The 21,904-nt window shown below is 43.8% G+C and overlaps 1 protein-coding gene across 8 annotated transcripts in view; it reads right to left on the reverse strand.

Annotated features, from left to right (window-relative positions):
• The window catches only part of LOC140187280 (myosin-10), a 166,509-nt gene extending 146,613 nt beyond the window's left edge, over window positions 1–19,896 (reverse strand). For 6 of the 8 annotated variants that reach the window (XM_072242430.1, XM_072242429.1, XM_072242428.1 and 3 more), the window contains exon 1: window positions 19,706–19,896. The gene's annotated coding sequence lies outside the window, so the exon portion shown is untranslated. Of the gene's footprint in view, window positions 1–19,194; window positions 19,213–19,333; window positions 19,433–19,705 lie in introns of those variants that run through there. The other 2 variants (XM_072242423.1, XM_072242424.1) reach the window with 2 other exon arrangements.
• Window positions 19,897–21,904: the final 2,008 nt, after the last annotated feature.

Genomic DNA, 21,904 nt, shown 5'->3' on the forward strand with positions numbered 1-21,904 from the left:
GGTAGAGTTAAGAAACAAGTGTAATAAGACCCTGATGCGAGAAATATACTGGCTTCCAAACAGTAGCCAGGATGTGGGACAAATAACAAGAGTGATAGAAAAGCCATGCAAAAATGGTAATGTAGTTACAACAGTCACGGGGGATTTCAATATGCACGTAGATTGAGAAAAATCAGGTTGGTGCTGGGTCCCAAGAGACGAAATTTGTAGAATGCCTACAAGATATCTTTTTAGATCAGCTTGGGGTTGAGCCCACCAGGGAAAAGGCAAGTTCTGGATAGGGTGTTGTGTAATGAACCAGATTTGATTAGGGAGTTTTAGGGAAAAGAAGTACTGATCATAAAATGATGAATTCAACCTGCAATTTGAAAAGCTAAGGTCTGATGTATCAGTATTACAGTGAAGTAAAAGGAATTACAGAAACATGAAAGAGGAGCTGACCAAAGTTGACTAGAAGGGGTCTCTAGCGAAGATGACAGCAGCAATGGCTGGAATTTCAGGGAATAATTCAGAAAGTGCAGCGTAGATACATCCAAAAGAAATTGTTTTCTAAAGGCAGGAAGATGCAACCATGGCTGACAAGGAAAGGCAAAGCCAACAAAACTAAAAGCCAAAGAGGGGACATAATAGAGCAAAAATTAGTGGGAAGTTAGAGAATTGAGAAGCTTTTAAACACGGAATGCAACCAAAAAAGCCACAAGGAGGGAAAAGGTGAAATATAAAGGAAAACTAGCCAATAAAAAAGATAACAAATGTTTTTTTTTAACCCCCAGATCTGTAAAAGGTAGAGGTGAGAATGGATATCAGACTTCTCGAAAATGACACAGGAGAGGTGGTAATGGAGACAGAAGTGGCAGATGAACTGAAATACTTTGCATGCCTTAACTTGGCCCACACTGGCAGTATTCCAGAAATTCAGAGGGGCAGTAGTGAGTGCAGTTGCTATTACTGAGGTGGTGGTGCTTGGGAAACTGAAAGGTCTGAAGGTAGACAAGTCACCTGAACCAGATGGGCTGCAACCCAGGTTCTGAAAGAGGTAGCTAAAAAGATTGTGGAGACATTAATGTTTCAACAATCACTAGATTCTGCAGGACTAGAAAATGGCAAATGTAACTCCACTCCAAGGAAGGAAGGAAGGAAATTATAGGACAGTTAGCCTGACGTCAGTGGTTAAGAAAATACTGGAGTCCATTATTCAGGACGAGGTTTCAGGGTACTTGGAGGGACGTGATAAAATAGGCCAAAGTCAGCAGCATGGTTTCAAGGGGATACCTTGCCTGACAAATCTGGCAGAATTTTTGAGGAAATAACAGGCAGGATAGACAAAGGGGTGTTAGTGGATTTTGGTTACTTGGATTTGCAGAAGGCCTCTGACAAGGTGCCACACGAGGCTGCTCAAGAGTCGTGTATTATACGGAGGATACTAGCATGGATAGAAGATTGGCTAATTGGCATGAGGCAAAGAGTGGAAATATTGGGCGGCTTTCCTGGTTGGCTATGAGAAGTGGTGTTCCTCAAGGGCAGGTATTGGGACTGCTTTTCTTGTTATATGTCAATGATTTGGATGACAGAATTGATGGCTTGGAGGCCCAACTTGCAGACAATACTAAGATAAGTGGAGGAGCAAAGCTGGCAGAATGACTGATTGGAAGAATGGGCAAGGAGGCAGCTGGAATATAGTGTAGGGAACTGTACGATCATACACTTTGGTAGAAGGAATAAAGGCATAGACCATTTTCTAAACAGGGGGAAAAATTCAAGGTGCAAGAGACTTGGGAGTCCTCATGCAGGATTCCCCCAAGAGTTAACCTGCAGCTTGAGTCAGTTGTAAGGATATCAAAAGCAATGTTAGTGTTCATTTTTGGAGGACTAGAATACAAGGGCAAGGATGTGATACTGAGGATTTACAAGGCATTGGTCAGAACAGACTTGGAATAGTGGAGCAGTTTTGAGCATATAAAATATGCTGGCAGTGGAAAGGGTACAGAGACGGTTCACAAGAATGATAGGGTCAATGTATGGGCCTGTACTCACTGGAGTTTAGAAGAATGAGAGGGGGATCTCATTGAAACCTATTGAGTATCAAAAGGCCTAGGGTGGATGTGGAGAGAATGTTTCCTATAGTGAGTGAGTCTCGGATCGGAGGGCACGACCTCAGAGGGACATCCATTTATAACAGATGAGGAGAAAGTACTTTAACCAAAGGATTATAAATCTATGAAATTCATTGCAACAGACAGTTGAAGGTCAGGTCATTAAGTATATTTAAAGCAGAGGTTGATAGGTTCTTGATTAGTCAAGGCATCAACAATTACAGGGAGAAGGTAGGTGAATGGGGTTGAATTTGATAGTAAATCAACCATGATAAAATACAGCAGATTCAATGGGCCAAATGGCCCAATTCTGCTATGTCTTATGGTCTTAGTTGCCCCTTCCATCCACATTAAATATATCCTCAAGTCATCTTCACAGGAGGTTTCCATCCAGTTGAGTGCATTCAGCAAATGTAACTTGTTCATCAGGATGCAAGGGCTGGTTTTCATCATTTTTCTCCCTCCTCTAGCTTCCCCTGTCCACAGTTGACCATGACCAACTGAACTGATTTGGTCAATCAACTTCCCAAAACGTCCACAAAATTCTGAATAAAGCAAAAACTATGACAGGATAGCCTGGTGGAAATGCTATTCTCATTCTTTCTGGCGGAAAATGTGCTGCTTAAGCAACTGAAAACAAAAAACACCCATGTTGGAGAGCTTAAACTGAAAAATACCACAAATACTCAGGGTCAGGCAACTTCCAGAAAGCAAAGCTGATGGATGAAATATCCTGAAGAACAGTCACTGAAGTATTAACTGTTTCACACCTGGTCAGTATGTACTTACACAGCAATTAAAAATAAATTCTGCAAGCTTCACCACAGAGGCTGAAATCACACCGCATTAGAGGGAGCACGCTGTGGAAGGGCCCACCAAAGATGGATCCTGGAGGTGACAATTTGGGAACCACAGACTCTTGCGTAGATAAGGCGAACTCAGACAAGGCAGTTTAAGCAGAGGATACTTCACACAGATTACCAGCTCCCAATATCTGACCAAGGTTCTCAATACTATCTTAAGAGACTATCCCTTGATCAAGTTAGTTGGAATATTGCTCAAAGCTTCCTTGAAATGCAGGTCTTCATCCACCTAATCACCTCCTGCAAGCGTGTGGCACATAACAAACATGCTCAAGTTGTAATGACATGCAATAATAATACCACTGCAAAGTCAGACAACTGCTAACTAGAAGATCCACTGGACCAGCAACGCCACAGAGGCTAAGAACATGTCAGAAGCATTGTGGTGAAACAGTCACCCTTTTCCAATATCTTCAAAATGCACAAATTTGATGTGGAGTGCTTCTGCATGCCCAGATAGGAACAATTTCTACAACACTGGAATCCAGACCACACTTTAAACTCTGATTCCCTCCAAAATTCAGCACACTGTGCCTACAGTCCAACTCATTTCCAAAGTGCACTATAGTCACTCACCAGGACTTCATCAGCAGCACCTACAAAGCATAGTCTCAACCACCAAGGCAGCCAGGGGCTTCAGCTATGTCGAAACACCACTTCCAATCTCAACTTGGAATCATTGTTTCTTTGTAATTGCTTGGTTGCTATCAAATTTTAGAATCTGAAAACACCTTCAGTAGTAGTAATGCAGTCATTCACTACCAAGGATAATTTGGGATAGACTTGCCCTAATTCTTAAATTCCACTTGCTCCTACAGTAGCACACACAAAAAATGCTGGTGAACACAGCAGGCCAGGCAGCATCTATAGGAAGAGGTACAGTCAACATTTCAGGCCGGGACCCTTCGTCACATCAAATGTACCTCTTCCTATAGATGCTGCCTGGCCTGCTGCGTTCACCAGCATTTTTTGTGTGCTGCTTGAATTTCCAGCATCTGCAGATTTCCTCGTGTCTGCTCAAAGGGAGGCCAAAGTCCCATAGAAATCCCATTAGCAAAATTAATATCAACTTGACCTATAGAGTTAGAATTCAAAAATTCTGCTCAGCAACTTGGTTTGGATAGATTTTCACTTTGGATGACAGCACATTAGTGAGCTTCCAGTCTGTCAAGAATTCCTGTGTCTTTGAACTCAGTGTGATTTAGAATCTCCTCCTGAATTTCACTAACACAATGGACAACTTTAATCATCACCCAAAACAATAGACAGATAATTGCCAATGTCCTCCATGATGCAGAATTGAGTATTTTCATTCCCACTATCTTTGCCCTGTGATTTTCCTTCTGGTTATCTGGCACCTTTTCTCGTCTTTCTCCTGTGCAAGTTTGAATGTCCTAACATTTGTGCGAACTGTAGAAATATTTACTTCCTTGTTCTCAAACTTCCAGCAAGTTCATTTACTTTGTCATTTAGGCAGGGTTAGCACCTGTTGAATTTATGCACATAAAAGGATATTAAAGCAACCCACATAACTTTGTAGACCTTAACTCCAAGCCAGAAGATTACTATTGAGGTTTGCTGATGACATTGTTTTCCCAATCAGATGGAAAAGTTGGATTTAAAAATGCTTAGAACTTTCAGACATTACAAACACTTGTGCTGTCCAACATAACCAACACTGAAAGTATTTCTCTCCCAGCATTTCAATAGAGGACTAGACTGCCTACCTAAAACCCCAGGTTTATTTTTCGTTAAATCTACCTGCATGTACCCCACAAAAGCAACCACAATTTTAATTTTGGTGTCAAACATAATTGTGTCCCACCCCTCAAAGTAATAACATAGTATACAATGGACTTTGCAGTGTAAAATCCAGCAGAAAAACCAGGCAACAAATTCTATTGTGACTCCCGTCTCCCCTTCCCCCACCACTCTGCAACCCCGTCTCCCTCGCATTTCATCATCTGCTCCTGGGCCCTTGGAGGCTCCTTCTTCCTCTCACCCCAACCCTCCCCTCTCCACTGACATCCCACCAGCCTCCCTTTCACTCCTCTGATCCCACTTCTCATCCGTGCCAGGTCTTTACTATCCCCTCCGACCTTCAACTCTGAGGCAGTCCTCAGTAAGGGCCTCACCTTTGTCCCCCTTCACCCACACCTCAGCGAGTTTCGCGTTTGCCATGATGCTGAACTCTTCTTCCGCCGGCTTCGTCTTCGAGCCTTCTTCGGCAAGGACTCTCTCACCCCCGCCGATGACCCCTTCGCCTGTCTTCAACCCTCCTCCTCTTCATGGACACCCCACTCTGGTCTTCTGCCTGCTCTGGATCTCTTTATTGCTAACTGCCGATGGCACATCAAGCGTCTCGACTTCACCGCACCTTGTTCCAATTCCAACCTCACTCCTTCCAAACGCTCTGCTCTCCACTCCCTCCGCACTAATCCTAACCTTACTATAAAACCCGCTGATAAGGGGGGTTGCTGTCGTAGTCTGGCATACTGACCTCTACCTTGCCAAGGTGCAGTGTCAACTCATGGATACCTCCTCTTATTTACCCCTCGATCATGACCCCACTAAGGAGCACCAGGCTGTTGTCTCCCACACTATCACCAGCTTTATCCGCTCAGGTGATCTCCCATCCACTGCTACCAACCTTACAGTTCCCACACCCCGCACTTCCCGTTTCTACCTCCTACCCAAGATCCACAAACCTGCCTGTCCAGGTAGACCCATTGTCTCAGCTTTCTCCTGCCCCACCGAATTCATTTCTGCATACCTCGACACTATTTTATCCCCCACTTGTTCAATCCCTACCCATGTTCATGACACTTCTCACGCTCTGAAATTTTTCCATGATTTGAAGTTCCCTGGCCCCCACCGCTTTATTTTCACCATGGATGTTCAGTCCCTATATACTTCCATCACCCACCAGGAAGGTCTCAACGCTCTCCACTTCTTTTTGGATTCCAGACCTAACCAGTTCCCCTCTACTGCCATTCTCCTCCATCTAGCAGAATTAGTCCTTACTCTTAATTTCTCCTTCGGCTCCTCCTACTTCCTCCAAACTAAAGATGTAGAAATGGGCACCCGCATGGGTCCTAGCTATGCCTACCTTTTAGTTGGCTTTATGGAACAGTCCATGTCCCAAGCTTATACTGGTATCCATCCCCCACTTTTCCTTCGCTACATCGACGACTGCATTGGCGCTGCTTCCTGCATGCATGCTGAGCTTGTTGACTTTATTAACTTTGCCTCCAACTTTCACCCTGCCCTCAAGTTTACCTGGTCCATTTCCGACACCTCCCTCCCCCTTCTGGATCTTTCTGTCTACCTCTGGAGACAGCTTATCTACTGATGTCTACTATAAGCCTACAGACTCTCACAGCTACCTGGATTATCCCTCCTCTCACCCTGTCTCTTGCAAAAATGCCATCCCCTTCTCGCAATTCCTCCGTCTCCGCTGCATCTGCTCTCAGAATGAGGCTTTTCATTCCAGGACGAGGGAGATGTCCTCCTTTTTAAAAGAAACGGGCTTCCCTTCCTCCACCATCAACTCAAACGCACCTCTCCCATTTCACACACATCTGCTCTCACCCCATCCTCCCGCCACCCCACTAGGAATAGGGTTTCCCTTGTCCTCACCACCTACCACCCCACCAGCCTCCGGGTCCAACATATAATTCTCCGTAATTTGCGCCACCCCCAGTGGGATCCCACCACTAAGCACATCTTTCCCTCCTCTGCACCCCCCCCCCACTTTCCACAGGGATCGCTCCCTACGCAACTCCCTTGTCCATTCGTCCTCCCCATCCCTCCCCACCGATCTCTCTCCTGGCACTTATCCTTGTAAGCGGAACAAGTGTTACACATGCCCTTACACTTCCTCCCTCACTACCATTCAGGGCCCCAGACAGTCCTTTCAGGTGAGGTGACACTTCACCTGCGAGTTGGCTGGGGTGATATACTGCATCCGGTGCTCCCAATGCAGACTTCTATATATTGGCGAGACCCGACACAGACTGGGAGACCATTTCGCTAAACACCCATGCTCTGTCCACCAGAGAAAGCAGGATCTCCCAGTGGCCACATATTTTAATTCCACGTCCCATTCTAGATATGTCTATCTATGGCCTCCTCTACTGTCAAGATGAAGCCACACTCAGGTTGGAGGAACAACACCTTATATTCCGTCTGGGTAGTCTCCAACCTGATGGCATGAACGTCGACTTCTCTAACTTCCGTTAATGCCCCACTTCCCCTTCGTACCCCATCTGTTATTTATTACATGTATTTTTTTTCCTCTTTCTCCCTCTGTCCCTCTCACTGTACTCCTTGCCCATCCTCTGGGATTCCCCCCTCCCCCATTCTTTCTCCCTAAGCCCCCCCGTCCCATGATCCTTCATATCTCTTTTGCCAATCAACTTTCCAGCTCTTGGCTTCATCCCTCCCCTTATCTTCGATCACTTTGGATCTCGATCTCCTCCTCCCCCTCTCAAATCTCCTACTCTCTCTTCTTTGTTAGTCCTGACGAAGGGTCTCGGCCCAAAACATCGACTGTACCTCTTCCTATAGATGCTGCCTGGCCTGCTGCATTCACCAGCAACTTTTATGTGTTGCTTGAAATTCCAGCATCTGCAGATTTCCTCGTGTTTGCGCAACAAATTCTTATTGGCTTATTTATGTAGTGGGCAAAAGAAAAACTAGGCACCCCTCACACAAGCAATCTGCCATACGGAACTTTTGTCAAATATACATGCCATCGCATCAGAATTTGTATCTTTATTAACCTTCCATGTCACAGTTAGCCAGATACAACAGCTGCAAGTCCATAGTTCCTCTCCTACTCTGCTCCAAATGATGAAATACAACTTCCAAAATTCTTAATTTCTCAATGATGGAACACTAGTTATTCAGCTTTTTCTCTTTTCCCAGAAAAACTTTAATTTTATCATGCCAAGCCAAAAAATTATAAATATTCCAGTAATCAGCATTACTGTATTTCATAGTAACATTTTATTGGAACTTCTATCACTTCTGAAATCACATTTTTGTATTTCCAAAATTGTAAACCCATCTGAATCATCCCCCTTTCCAAGTACTTTTATAAGACCATGTGACATGAGAGCAGAATTAGGTCATTTCACCCACTGAGTCTGCTCTGCCCAGCCATTCAAAGGCTGATTTTTTCCCTCAACTCCATTCCCCTGCCTTCTCCCATACACAACTTGTTAAACCACTATTAATCAAGAATCTATCAATCTCCACTTTAAATATGCTCACAAATTTAACCTCCAAAGGCAGTCATTTCAACCGATTCACCACACTCTGATTAAAGAAATTCCTCATCTGTACTAAAAGGCTCTGCCCTTTGGTCCTAGGTTCACCTACTACTGGGAACACCCTCTCCCTGTTGACTTTATCCAGGCCTTTCAATATTTGGTAAGTTGCAATGAGATTCCTCCACCCACCCCCACCCCCCCCCCTTATTCTTTTAAACTCCAGCAAGTATAGGCTCAGAGCCACCAAATGCTCATTTATCAACTCTTTCATGACTGGGATTGTTCTTATAAACCTCCTCTGGACCCTCTCCAATGCCAGCACAATACAAGGAGAAAACTACTCAATACTCAAGATGTGGTCTGACCAACACCATAAATGGCATTACATCCTTTTTACATTCTAGTGCCAACATTTAAATTTGCCTTCTTTACCACCAACTCAACCTGCAAGTTAATCTTCAGGGAATCCTGCACGAGTACTCCCAAGACTGTGTACCTCTGATTTCTGAACTTGCTCCCCACTTAGAAAATAATCTGTGCTTTTATTCCTTCTACAAAAGTGCATGGCTATATACTTCACTCCACTATATTCCATCTGCCACTTTGCCCATTCTTCTAGGCTTTCTCAACACTACCTGCCCTTCCACCGATCTTTGCAACATCCACAAACTCCATCACAAAGTCATCAATTCCATCACTAACACGTGAAAAGTAGCAGACCCAAATCCAACTCCTACAGAACAGCACTATTCACCAGCAATCAATGAGAAAAGCGCCCCTTTATTCCCCCTCTCTACCTTCAGTTAGTCTATCTTCTGTCCATGCTAGTATCCTTCCTGTTGTACCATGGCCCCTTACCTTGTTTTGCAGCCCCATGTGCAGCACCTTGTCAAAGGCCTTTTGAAAATTCATGTAAACATCCACAGATTCACCTTTGTCTATCCTATCCATTATTTCCTTAAAGAATTCCAGCAGATTTATCAGACAGGATTTCCCCTGAAGAAAACTGCTGAACCCTCTAAGTACCCCTAAAACCTCATACTTAATAATGGACCCTGACATCTTACCAACCACTGAAGGCAGGCAAACTGGCCTATAATTTCCATCACTAACACCAATTCCTACAACCACTGCAAACTGCACAGCTTTTAGCTCCAGCTCCACCCTGGCCCTCGGCCATCAGTACCTACATGCCAAGATCCTCCTTGCTTCCTCTGGGCACCCCTTCTCCCACTATCACTCTCCAGCCCTGGGTCTCAGGGGCTCCACGATCATCTCTTGAATCTTCAGAGTCTCCATCTTCCTCCCACCTTACCTTCCCTGAACACCCCAGCCCTCCCTTCTCCTTTGGCACCACAGCTCTTCACCCCCTCCGATGACAACTTTAATCTTCGCCATATTTTCACCATTCCCTCCAACCTTCCTCTCCTTAAGGAAGGTTCTGTCCTTAGCAAGGGTCTTATCTTTGACTCTCCACGCCCCCCTTCACTCACACCTCAGTGAGATCCACACTGGCCACAGTGTTGAGCACTTCTTCCATCATCCCAGTCTCCAAGCCCATTTCTTTGGCAAAAATCCCCCACCCCTCACTGATGACTCGTTCTCCCATTTACAACCCACCTCTTCTAAGCACCCCCCCCCCCACTGGTTCTCTGCCTGCTCTGGATCTTTTCATCTCTAATTGCTGATGAGACATCAACAGGCTCAAGAGCAGCACTCCACTCTTCAAACCTTAACCTTTCTGAACTCACTGCCCGCCACTCTCTCCACACCAATGCCAACCTTAACAGCAAGCCCGCAGACAAAGGTGGTGCTGCTGTAGTGTGGCGCACTGACCTCTACCGAGGTGAGGCCAGTCAGCAACCCTGACATCTCCTCATACCTACCCTTCGAAGGGGATCCCACTCTAGACCATCAGAAAATTGTTTCCTACGCCATCACTATGATGTTGTGGCTATTACAGAGACTTGGATGTCTCAGGGGCAAGAATGGCTGCCAAACATGTCGGGCTTTAGGGAGAGAGACGAGGTGGGGGAGTGGCATTGTTAATGGGATAGTACCATGGCCGCAGAAAAGGAGGAAGTCATGGAGGGATGGTCTACTGAGTCATTGTAGGTGGAAGTCAGAAACAGGAAAAGAGCAATAACTCTACTGGGTGTTTTTTTTCTTTATAGACCCACCCCCCCCCGCCCCAAGTAACAGACATTGAGGAGCAGATAGGGAGGCAGATTCTGGAATGGTGCAATAATAACAGGGTTGTTGTGATTAGTGATTTTAAAACTTCCCTAATATTGATTAGTCTCTCCTTAGAGCAAGGGGTTTAGATGGATTAGAGTTTGTTAGCTGTGTTCAGGAAGAACCAGAGGGGAGGCAGTACTTGTTCTGGTATTGTGAAACAAACCTGGCCTGGTGTCAGATCTCTCAGTGGGAGAGCACTTGAGGTAGTGATCACAACTTTATCTCCTTTACCATAGCACTGGAGAGGGATAGGGACAGACACTTCAGGAAAACATTTAATTGTGGTTGGGGAAAAATAGGATGCTATTAGACAGGAACTTGGGAACAAATTGGGAGCAGATGTAGTCAGGGAAATGCACGCAGAAATATGGCAACTGTTTAGGGAACATGCGAGTGGACTTCTGCAGAGGCATGTTCCATTGAGGCAGGGAAAGGATGTTAGGGTAGCAAAAACATGGTGTACAATGGATGTAGAAAATCTAGTTAAGAAAAGCTCTTATGTAAGGTTCAAGAAACTAGGTACTATTAGAGCTCTAGAAAATTACAAGGGTGCCAGGAAGGGGCTCAAGAAAATTAGGAGAGCTAGAAGGGGCCATGAGAAGGCCTTGGTGAGCAGGATCAAGGGAAACCACAGCATTCGACAAGTACGTGAAGAGCAAGAGGATGTGCTGTGTGAGAATAGGACTGATCAGCTGCAATAGTGGAAACATGTGCATTGAGCCAGAGGAGGTAGCTGTGGTACTTAATGCTTTGCTTTGGTACTCACTAGGTAAGACGACCTTGGCAATTGTGGGGATGACTTACAGCAGACTGAAATGCTTGAGTGTAGACATTAAGAAAGAGGATGAGCTAGAGCTGTCGAAAGCTATTAAGTTAGGTAAGTCGCCTGGACCGGACAAGATATACCCAGGCTACTGTGGGAAGTGAAGGAAGAGATTGAGCATCTGGCGATGATCTTTGCATCATCAATAGGGACGGGAGAAGTACCAGAGGATTGGAAGGTTGCAAATGATGTCCCCTTGGTCAAGAAAGGGATTAGAGATAACCCAGGAAATTACAGAGTCTTAACTCAATGGCGGGGAAGCTGTTGATCCTGAGAGGCAGGATCTGAGCATTTAGAGAGAATCTGATTAGAGAGAGTCAGCATGGCTTTGTCAAGGACAGGTCATGCTTTGTGAGCCAAATTGTATTCTTTGAGGATGCAACAAAACACATTGATGAAGGTAGAGCAGTGGATGGATTTCAGCAAGGCATTTGATAAGATACACCATGCAAGACTCATTCAGAAAGTAATGAGGCATGGGATCCAAGGAGACCTTGCTTTGTGGATACAGAATTAGCTTGCCCACAGAAGGCAAAGGGTGGTGTAGGTGGTTCATATTCTGCATGGAGGACAGTGACCAGTGGTGTTCCGCAGGGATCTGTTCTGGGAACTCTTCCTCTGATTTTTTTTTTAAATAAATGATCTGGGTGAGAAAATAGGATGGATTAGTAAGTTTGCTGAAGACACAAAAGTTGGGGTGTTGAGGATAGTCTGGAGGGTTGTCAGAGGTTACAGTGGGACATCAAAAAAAAAAAAAAAAAAGCAGAACTGGGCTGAGAAGTGGAAGATGGAGTTCAACCCAGATAAGTGTCAAGTGGTTCATTTCAGTAGGTCAAAATATTCTGATGACAGAATATATTAATGGTAAGACTCTCGGCAGTGTAGAGGATCAGCGAGATCTTGGGGTCCATGTCTACAGGACACTCAAAGCTGCTGCGCAGGTTGACAGTGTTGATAAGAAGGTGTATGGAGTGATGGCCTTCATCAACCATGGGATTGAGTTCAAGAGCTGTGAGATAATGTTAAAACTATGCAAGACCTTGATTAGACCCCTTTGGAGCACTGTGTTCGGTTCTGGTCACCTCACTACAGGAAGGTGGTGGATACTATAGAGAATGCAGAGGAGATTTACAAGGATGTTACCTGGATTGGAGGACATGCCTTATGAGAATAGGTTGAGTGAACTTGGCCTTTTCTCCTTGGAGCAGAGGATGAGAGGTGACATGATGGGGGTGTACAAGATGAGGGGCATTGAGCATGTGGATAGCTTTAGGATTTTTTTCACCAGGCCTGCAATGGCTAACACGAGGAGGCATAGTTTTAATGTGCCTGGAAGTAGGTACCAAGGAGATGTCAGGGGTAATTTTTTCACCGCAACAGAGAGTGGTGGGTGCGTGGAGTGCACTGCTGGCAGCGGTGATGGAGGCGGATACAATAGGGTCTTTTAAGAGCCTCTTAGATAGGTATATGGAGCTTAGAAAAATAGAGGGCTATGCGCTAGGGAAATTCTAAGCAGTCTCTAGAATAGGTTACATGGTCAGCACAACATTGTGGGCCAGAGGCTTTTTCCCAGGGCTGAAGTGGTTAACACGAGGAGGCATAGTTTTCAGGTGCTTGGAAGTAGGTACAAGGGGCATGTCAGAGGCAAGGCATTTTTTTTTTTTTTTTTTTTTTTTTTTTTTTTTAAATATAAACAAACCGTGGTGGGTGTATGGAATGCACTGCCAGTGACAGTGGTAGAGGTGGATACTAGACAGTCTCTGAAGTAGGTTATATGGTTGGCACATTGTGGGCTAAAGGGCCTGTAATGTGCTGTAGATTTCTATGATCACTGAACTCAACTGTAGAGAACTCCCATCCACTGCCAGACTAGTAGTTCTGTTACACCACACTACTTGCTTCTACTTCTTACACAAGATCCCAGAAGCTTAACTGTCCAGGCAGGCCCATTGTCTCTGCCTGCTCAACTGAACTTATGTCCTCATACCTGGACTCCATTCTATCCCCCTTGGTTCAGTCCCTTCCCATCTACAGCCACAACACTTCACATGCTCTCGATCTCTTCCCTCCACCTCTCCAGTAACAAGAGATCCTCTCGTCCTTACCTACAACCCCAGGAGCCTCTCCATCCAGCACACCATTCACTGCAAAACACACAAAAAGCTGCAGAAACTCTGCAGGCCAGACAGCATCTATGGAAAAAAGTGTTGGGGTCATATACGGTGTCCGGTGCTCCTGGTGTGGCCTCCTGTACATCAGTGCAACCCAACATAGAATGGGAGATCACGTCGCTGAGCACCTATACTCCATCCACCAGAAAAAGTGGGATTCTCCATGGCCACCCATTTTAATTCCACTTTCCATTCCCATGTCTATCAATGGTCTCTTCCACTGTCGTGATGAGGCCAGACTCAGGTTGGAGAAACAACACCTTGTGTTCCGTTCGGGTCACCTCCAACCTGATGGCATGAACATCAATTTCTCGAACTTCTAGTAATGTCCCCAAACTCCCCCCCCCCACAATTCTCCTTCACCATTCCCCATACCCTTCTTCCCCCTCTCACCTCATCTTGCCTGACCATCGCCTGCCTCCAGTCCTCCTCCCTCCTTTTCTTTCTTCCATGCCTGTCTTTCACCAATCAACTTCCCATCTCTTTACTTCATCCCTCCCCCTTCAAGTTTCACCTATCACCTTGTTTCTCTCCCCTCCCCCCACCTTTTAAATCTACTTTTTCCCTCTCCAGTCAATAGACAATAGGTGCAGGAGTAGGCCATTCAGCCTTTCAAGCCAGCACCACTTTCACTGTGATCATGGCTGATCATCCACAATCAGTACCCTGTTCCTGCCTTCTCCCCATATTCCTTGACTCCGCTATCTTTAAGAGCTCTATCTAACTTTCTTGAAAGAATCCAGAGAATTGGCCTCCACTGCCTTCTGAGGCAGAGCATTCCACAGATTCACAACCCTGTGTGTGAAAAAGTTTTCCCTCAACTCCATTCTAAATGGTCTACCCCTTATTCTTAAACTGTGGCCTCTGGTTCTGGACTCCCCCAATGTCGACTATACTCTTTTCTGTAGATGCTACCTGGCCTGCTGAGTTCCTCCAGCATTTTGTGTGTTGCTTGAATTTCCAGCATCTGCAAACTCTCTCTTGTTTGTGATTGGATTACATCATTCACTACAACTTCTGTACCTCTAAAGGGAGCCTACCACCAAGTGCTATATACCACCTCTCCTCATTCCATATGGATCACTCCCTCCATAATACTGTTGTTCATTTGCACCCCCCCCATCCCCCACTAATTTCCCTCCCGGCACTTATCCCTGCAAGGAGCCAAGTGCTACACCTGCCCATTCATCTACTCCCTCACCTCCATTCAGCATCTCAAACGTCCTTCCAGGTAAGGAAACACTTCAACTGCAACTCTTTTGGGGTCATCTATTGTATCTGGTATTCCCAATGCGGCCTCCTCTACACTGGTGAGACCCATTGTAATTTGGGAACCATTTCATTTGACTCCATCCACCAAAATTCCAGTGGCATAACATTTTAATTCCAATTCCCACTACCGTTCCGACATGTCGGCCCACGGCCGCCTCTTGTGTCACAATGAGACCACTCTCAGGGTGGAGGAGCAACACCTTATATTCCTTCTGGGTAGCCTCCAAACTGATGGCATGAATAGCAATTTCTCCTTCTGGTTAAGAAAAATATTCCTCCTCCTCCTCTCACCTGCCTATCAACTCCCCATAGTGCTGCTCCTCCTTCCCTTTCTATGGTCCACTCTCCTCTCCAGCCCTTTACTTTCCCATCCTCCTGGCTTCATCTATCATCTAGATATCCTTCACCTCTCCCCACCTTTCCTTTCTAGTCCTGAAGGCAGCTCTCAGCTTGGAAGGGCATCTTCCCCTTTCCAGTCCTGAAGGCAGCTCTCAGCTTGGAATATTGACTTTGTTCATTATGTAGATGCTGCCTGACCTGCTGAGTTCCTCCAGCACTGTGTGTGTTACTTTGGATTTCCAACATTTCAGAATTTCTTGTCTATGACCTGTCCTTTTCCTCCCTCCTTAAACAGTGCAGTGACATCTGCAGTCCGGAACCATTCCAGAATCTAGTGATTCTTGAAAGATCACTAATACTTCCACGATCTCCTAAGCAGACCCCTGAGATGAAGTCCATCTGGTCCAGGTAACTCACTCACCTTTTGAGCTTTCAGATTCCCAAGCACCTTTACCTTACTAAGTGGTTACTCTTACTGCTACCCACTGACTCGAAATGTAACTGATGTCTTTCACAGTGAAGACTGATGCAAATACTTTGAGCTCATGTACCACTTATTTTGTTCCCCCTTACTACCTCTCCAGAGTAATTTTCCCACTCGTACATCTTTTTTACTCTTACTTAAACGTGAAAAAGAACTTATCTTTTTATATTATCTAGCCAGTTATCTTTCACATTTCATCTTCTCCCCTTTAAGCTTTTTTTTTTTTAAGTTGCCTTCTGTTGGTGTTTTTTTAAGAAAAGCTTCGATATTTACTATATTGTATGTTTTTAATTTTATACTCTGACTTCCCTTATCAGCCTCGATTGCATCATTTTAGAATGCTTCTTTGCGATTAATTGATCCTGTGTCTCTTTAATTACTCCCAGAAACTCCAGCCATTGTTGCTCTTTCATCCACGCTAGAGTACTTCAAATCAAGTTTGACCAGCTCTTCTCTCAAAATTCAAAGTACATCAAAATATGTATACTATATACACAACCTGAGATTCATCTTACAGGCAGCCACAAAACAAAGAAACCAAACTGAACCTATTAAAAAATCCAAACACCCAAAGTGAAGAAAGCAAATCACGCAAAAACTAAAGAAACATTCAGAACTGAAGTTCACAAAAGTGAGGTCACAGCCATGCAGCCAGTCACAGCTGACACAGGAGCCAGTTAGCTGCAGACCACAGCCTCAATTCAGCGCAGTGGTGAGCAGTGAGCCAAACACCAGCCCATCCCTCTCCTCAAACCCGACACCCTGACCTTTTCAATCTGACCCTGGCTCTCATATAGTTACTTTTACTCCTGTGTTACTTTTCATTTCTCCCTCTCAGACTGCAGGGTGAATTCAATCACATTATGATCACCTTAAGTTCCTAATCAGATGTTTCACTGCACAACACCCAATCCAGAAAGGCTGCTCCAAAAAGCCATCGCATAGGCATTCTACGAACTCCTTCACTCACTTAGGATCCAGCACCAACCCGATTTTCCACATTCTACCTGCATATTGAAATTTTCTCACAACCATTACACATTACCCTTTTCTATTTCTCATTGCAATTCATACTCCACATCCTGACTACTACTTAAAGCCTGTATGTAACTCCCAATGTCTTTTTGACACGTAACCAAATGGAAAATAATACACTAGCAGAGTGAAAAAATGCCAGGAGTGAAAGTATGAACCTGCCACATCCGACTCCACTTACTCAGCAGGCAGAGCAAAAAAATCCATACAACATAAACACCTGCAGTTTTGGCCACTTCTAATCATGACAAAGCACACAAACTAATGGGTAGAAGCTCCAACAACAGGGACATTAATAGCAAAGCTCTGCACTTGAACACATTAGGTACAAGTGCAGACTTCAACCCAAAGCACTAAATTAACCTTAGGTTCTTCAAGATACATGCCTGCCATTGATACCATACTTCACCCAATTTAATTTGTTCCATATTATCCTAGAACATGAATACAGCAACGATAGGACTATACAAGTCTGCTGCAAACTACCAAAAGCTCATGCTTGAGAATAAGCCCCACCGTTAGCCAAGCTATTGTAATTGCAACACTGGCATCGAGCTACTGGAAAATTCCCAAGTTGCACCCCAACCTCAAGCCGTGAAAGGTGCTGACATGGCTACCAAGTGACATTAACCTACAACATGCTCACTGACATCCCACTTTGACAGAAACCTAGACCTCAGCACAACCCAATTCAACCATAACACAAAACAGCAGAGACAAGTATGACTACCCTAGAGGCAGGACTCGATTTCACTGATCCCTGGTAAAATGGGTTAGTGGAACCAAAGGAAGATGCTTTAAAATCTGGAAAAATATTGAACCCAAGAAAAATAGATGTAGTTTGAGATCAATTTTCAGCTTCATACACACCAGTACCTCATCTCCAATGTTTCGTCAAACTTGTTTCAATACTTCTCCTTTAGAGCAAAGGTGGAAGAGGAATGTTGAATTCCTGCTCCGAATTAGAGGCTATCTTTGCACTTAGTCAACCTAAAGCAACATTTCAGGCAAGTACAGGATTTGTAAGACATGTTGGCGACTACCATCTGCAAGAATGTGCAATCCCTTTTGCTTGACGTTCACCAATCACTCAAAGTCTGCCACAGTCAAATCATAGACTCACTGCTTGCCAGAAATTAAATCAGAACGGCCACAAAAATGTTGTGACTACAAGTTATAAACCGGTTACTGTTGGCAAGTCCCCCCTCTAAATCTCCTGACTGTAAAGTCTTGTCATCTATAAAGGATTAGAAGTGTATAGAAACATTTGCCATTTACAGGGATCAATGCAACATCAATTTCATAAGCACCATCCTATTTTTCAGAAAAGTCTACCTGATTGGTACTCAATTCACTCCCGTCATTACCGGCACCACAACGCAAGCCCTGTACCATTGAGATAGAACGCGGCACAGCTTCATCCAACCTTTCCAGCCCCGCCGCCCAGCAATCCCCCCAATATAATCCTAGCCAAAGAACAGGGCAGTTTACAGTCACCACCCTACCAACTGGTGGGTCTTTGGACTGTAAGAGGAAACTAGAACACATGCAGGAAACCCACGCAGTCACGGGGAGAACGTACAAACAAACTCGTTCCAGGCAGCGGCAGGAATGGAACCTAGGTCGCTAGTAGTGGAAAGCGTTGTGCTAACCATTCCACTGCCGTGTGCAAATCACTCAAAAAGGTTAATTAAACCCATGAAGGACGAGGGCACAGGGGAATACAGACCCTGCATTTCACACCTCTGTTTAGAAACAATCTTTCTCTCCTCGTGGATCTAACACTTAGAAGACCACCACAGCAATGCTTTCACCAGAAGGTGTTGGAGCAACTCAACTACCTGCCAAGAATTTGCTGGCCTTGTTAATATCCAAATTCCATTAAAACCCATTAGCACAATTACAAATATAGCTGCTACTCCGACAAAAATCTGAGACAACTTTTATAAATAGAAATTACCATCTGTCACCGATAGCCATTTGTTTTCTCACTGGTACTCAATATTCATAAAATATTTAAGAATAAAAAGCACAGCTAGAATTAAGAAACACAAGCATGGGGGGGGGGGAAAGAGACTGGTTGCTACAACAGAAGTCCTCATTGACTAGAAGAGACAGTCGACACAATCACTTACATTCAATAAGATTCAATGCAAATGACTTCACTGGACAGTTGCTTTTCAAGTGTTATCTTTCAAAAGCATAGAGTGATTAAAGTAAATACTCATATCTAAACAATGCTGGAAATATGGGCTGACGCTGCAAATAGAAACGTCTTCCATTCGTAGATTTTTAATTAAGAGTTGTTAACCTTAAAAAGGTAACATTAAAATGCTTCTTTAATCGGGCTTGTAAAATGCAGACACTATAAATAGAACATGAACAACAAGCAGCATCATTAAGAGTACAAAATGCTTAAGACACAAACATGCAAGTCACAGCTGTTTTTATCGTATGCGATAAACGGTAGCTGCCAGGGCGCCCAGATAAAGTCATATCTATGCGAATAACTTCGACAAAAAAACACTTAATTCTAGCGAAGGTTACCCTACAGTTATTAGTGGAGCTCTAATTTGAAGCGAGACCAGTACACAGCGTACCTTCAGAGCCAACTTTCTAAGATTTCCAAAAACACAGTTCGAGAATTATGAAAAAATAATGCTGCTATTGTGCTTCACTGGACATATGCAAGTGCATTTTATGAGTTCTGACCAGCTCCCACTCCAAAATGGGGCTTACTTTTCATTTAATGCAGTCTCTTTGCCCTCGGAGATGCCTTCCCGCGTTGAATATAGCAATTTCTACAAGTTGATAATATTAAACAATGCGTAGTAAGCATTAACGTAATTTTTAAAAATGCAGAGACAAGTCAAATGAATTCCAAAATGAAGTGACAAAAGGCGACTCCGAGATATTTTACTCCAAATAAATAAATCATTTACAACTAAACTTCAGTTGAAACAATTCGGTTCAGCGAAGCGGTTCAATGACCTCACCCTTGGATGATGGAACCAAGACAAAAATTCCTCAGATAACGGTAACAATGTTACACGTTTCAGTTGAAAACCATCCCGCGGAGGACACAATGTAGCCACAACTCAAATACTTTACCTTTCGTTTAAAATAAAGTGCCTCTACAAACTAGAAAAACGCTTCTTGCAACCTCCGCAAAGCAACAACAGCGCCAAAACAATACACTCGTTTTTTTCACCTCACTGAAGCACAATTTTCCCTCACTTTTAACGTATAAAACTCCCTAATGAAAGAGACGAACAGCAACTCCACCTCAACCTAAGCTGATTGCTTAACTCCCACCCTCCTCGTCACTGATTGGCACCTCATTCATAAAAGAGGATACTTTTCCCAACTTGAATTGGTCCAATACCGTTGTCAATCATTTGGACTTCCGCTGAATGCAGTCCTGTAATTTCAATTGGCTGTTGAGCCTGCCTATCATTCCATCTCCAAGGAGATATAAAGCATTGCCCGAAATTAGATTGGCTCTTTCTCTTATTAACCGCAGCGTTTCCGGACACTTCCGTCTATGGGTTAGGTTGCGGTAACGGGAGGAGGTTGGATTGGCAATAGCGGGAGCGCACGTGAGCTAGTTAGAATAATTTATTATCGGGTGTTCCTCCTTTTTGACCAAATTGCATTCAAATGTGGCAAAAAAAACCAAACATTTTTTGTTCTTGTTTATTTTGAAATAATAAAGTCAGTAAGCGTAAAACACTTGCTAAATTGCCATGGGATGAAGTGACTTGGTGAACCGTGTCCTGCAAACCAATGACATCATTGTCTGTGCGGGGAATACTGCAAATACCGTCGGCTTCGCAGCGCCCCCACTGACAAAATCCCCAGCGTCCTGCTATTGTGCCTTCCAGTCTATTAACGCCGAATGTGCAAAATACCAACGGGCAAGCAACGTGGAAAAACTTTCAGTGAGCGCTTACGAGTATAACCGAATTAAAAATAACGTTAACTTATTTTGAACTAAATATTTCAATTGCCAATAAATTAATCTTACTTTGCAATCTAAATATTATGCCCTGCAGTTGTCAAGTAAAAAGTTTAAATAAATCTGCGCACGTGCATGAAAATCCAATGAGTTCTTTCTAACCACCAATTTTTTTTTAGTGTACTTCCCTTAAATTTGACTTTTATACAACTCATCAACCAAGTATAGCTTTGGCACTGTCTATATAGTCTTCCTATTTTAATTAGTTCTTCTCCACCTTATCACTGTCATCCAACATCTGGTTTCATTGACTTGGAGCGTGTGGCTGAGAGAGGCTATTCATTGGCCTTATAAGGCAAAATAAGGCGTGCGGACACTGGTCCAAATCACACGCAAGCCATTACATCACCTAGTGGGATCAGTATTTCGCCTGGTTTCACAGACACAACCCACGTAGGATTAGCAGACGAAATACCACGTTAGGTTCCTGAATGTAGAATGGGTATAAATTCCAATGCGACCTAAATGCCTTTACCGAACTACCTATGCGGAAATTTATCAAGAGTAAATTTTACAGTAATCTGAAGTTATCCGTTTATCAACCTGACAGCGTTGCAAATTTCAATAGCAGGGGTCACAATATTAACAGAATGGTTATCTGCATTGCTTTATGATGTGTCTGACCATTGAATTGGTCTCAAAAACGTCTCCACTAATTGAAACGGCAGAGGGCTTCGTATCTGTCATTAAAGATCAGGTAGCGTAGCAACCGGTACGGAAGAGATAACATTGCGCATGATGCACCTCATATAAGGTAGATCAAAGCAGCCATTTTCGTTTAACACCCTCAGTGAATGTGAAACACTGAGTATTTAATAACATTCATTCATGCGCCTGGAGTTCAGTCGTGTTTTACACCGTATATCATTTTTCATACATATTTCAAAAAAGTAAAAATTTAGATTGAATTCTCATTATTGTATGACCATTGGTGTAAATGCTCATAGCATCTATATATAAAGCAGATTTTGGTCTGATCTATACTAAAAGCCATTCTAAATAATGATTTCTACATTAATATCATAATGCAGAAGTAATTATTGTTAAGTGAAAAGTTCAAGTAAAGTGAGGCATTATTCTCCATAGATTTTTTTATTCCCATTCCCCTCCACCAACTCCCTCCCCCAAGAAAATGTGGAATAGCATGCTGATCATCACAAGTTCACAAGTACATTAAAGGTAAAATCAAGTCATTTGATTCAAGATTGTTTATTGCCAATATTCAATACATGGATGTAAAGGAGAATGAACAGGGTTATTCTGGACCTGATGCAGCATAATGTAAACACAAT

Source organism: Mobula birostris, chromosome 24 (genome assembly GCF_030028105.1).
Source record: "Mobula birostris isolate sMobBir1 chromosome 24, sMobBir1.hap1, whole genome shotgun sequence".
NCBI classification, from domain to species: Eukaryota; Metazoa; Chordata; class Chondrichthyes; order Myliobatiformes; family Myliobatidae; genus Mobula; species Mobula birostris.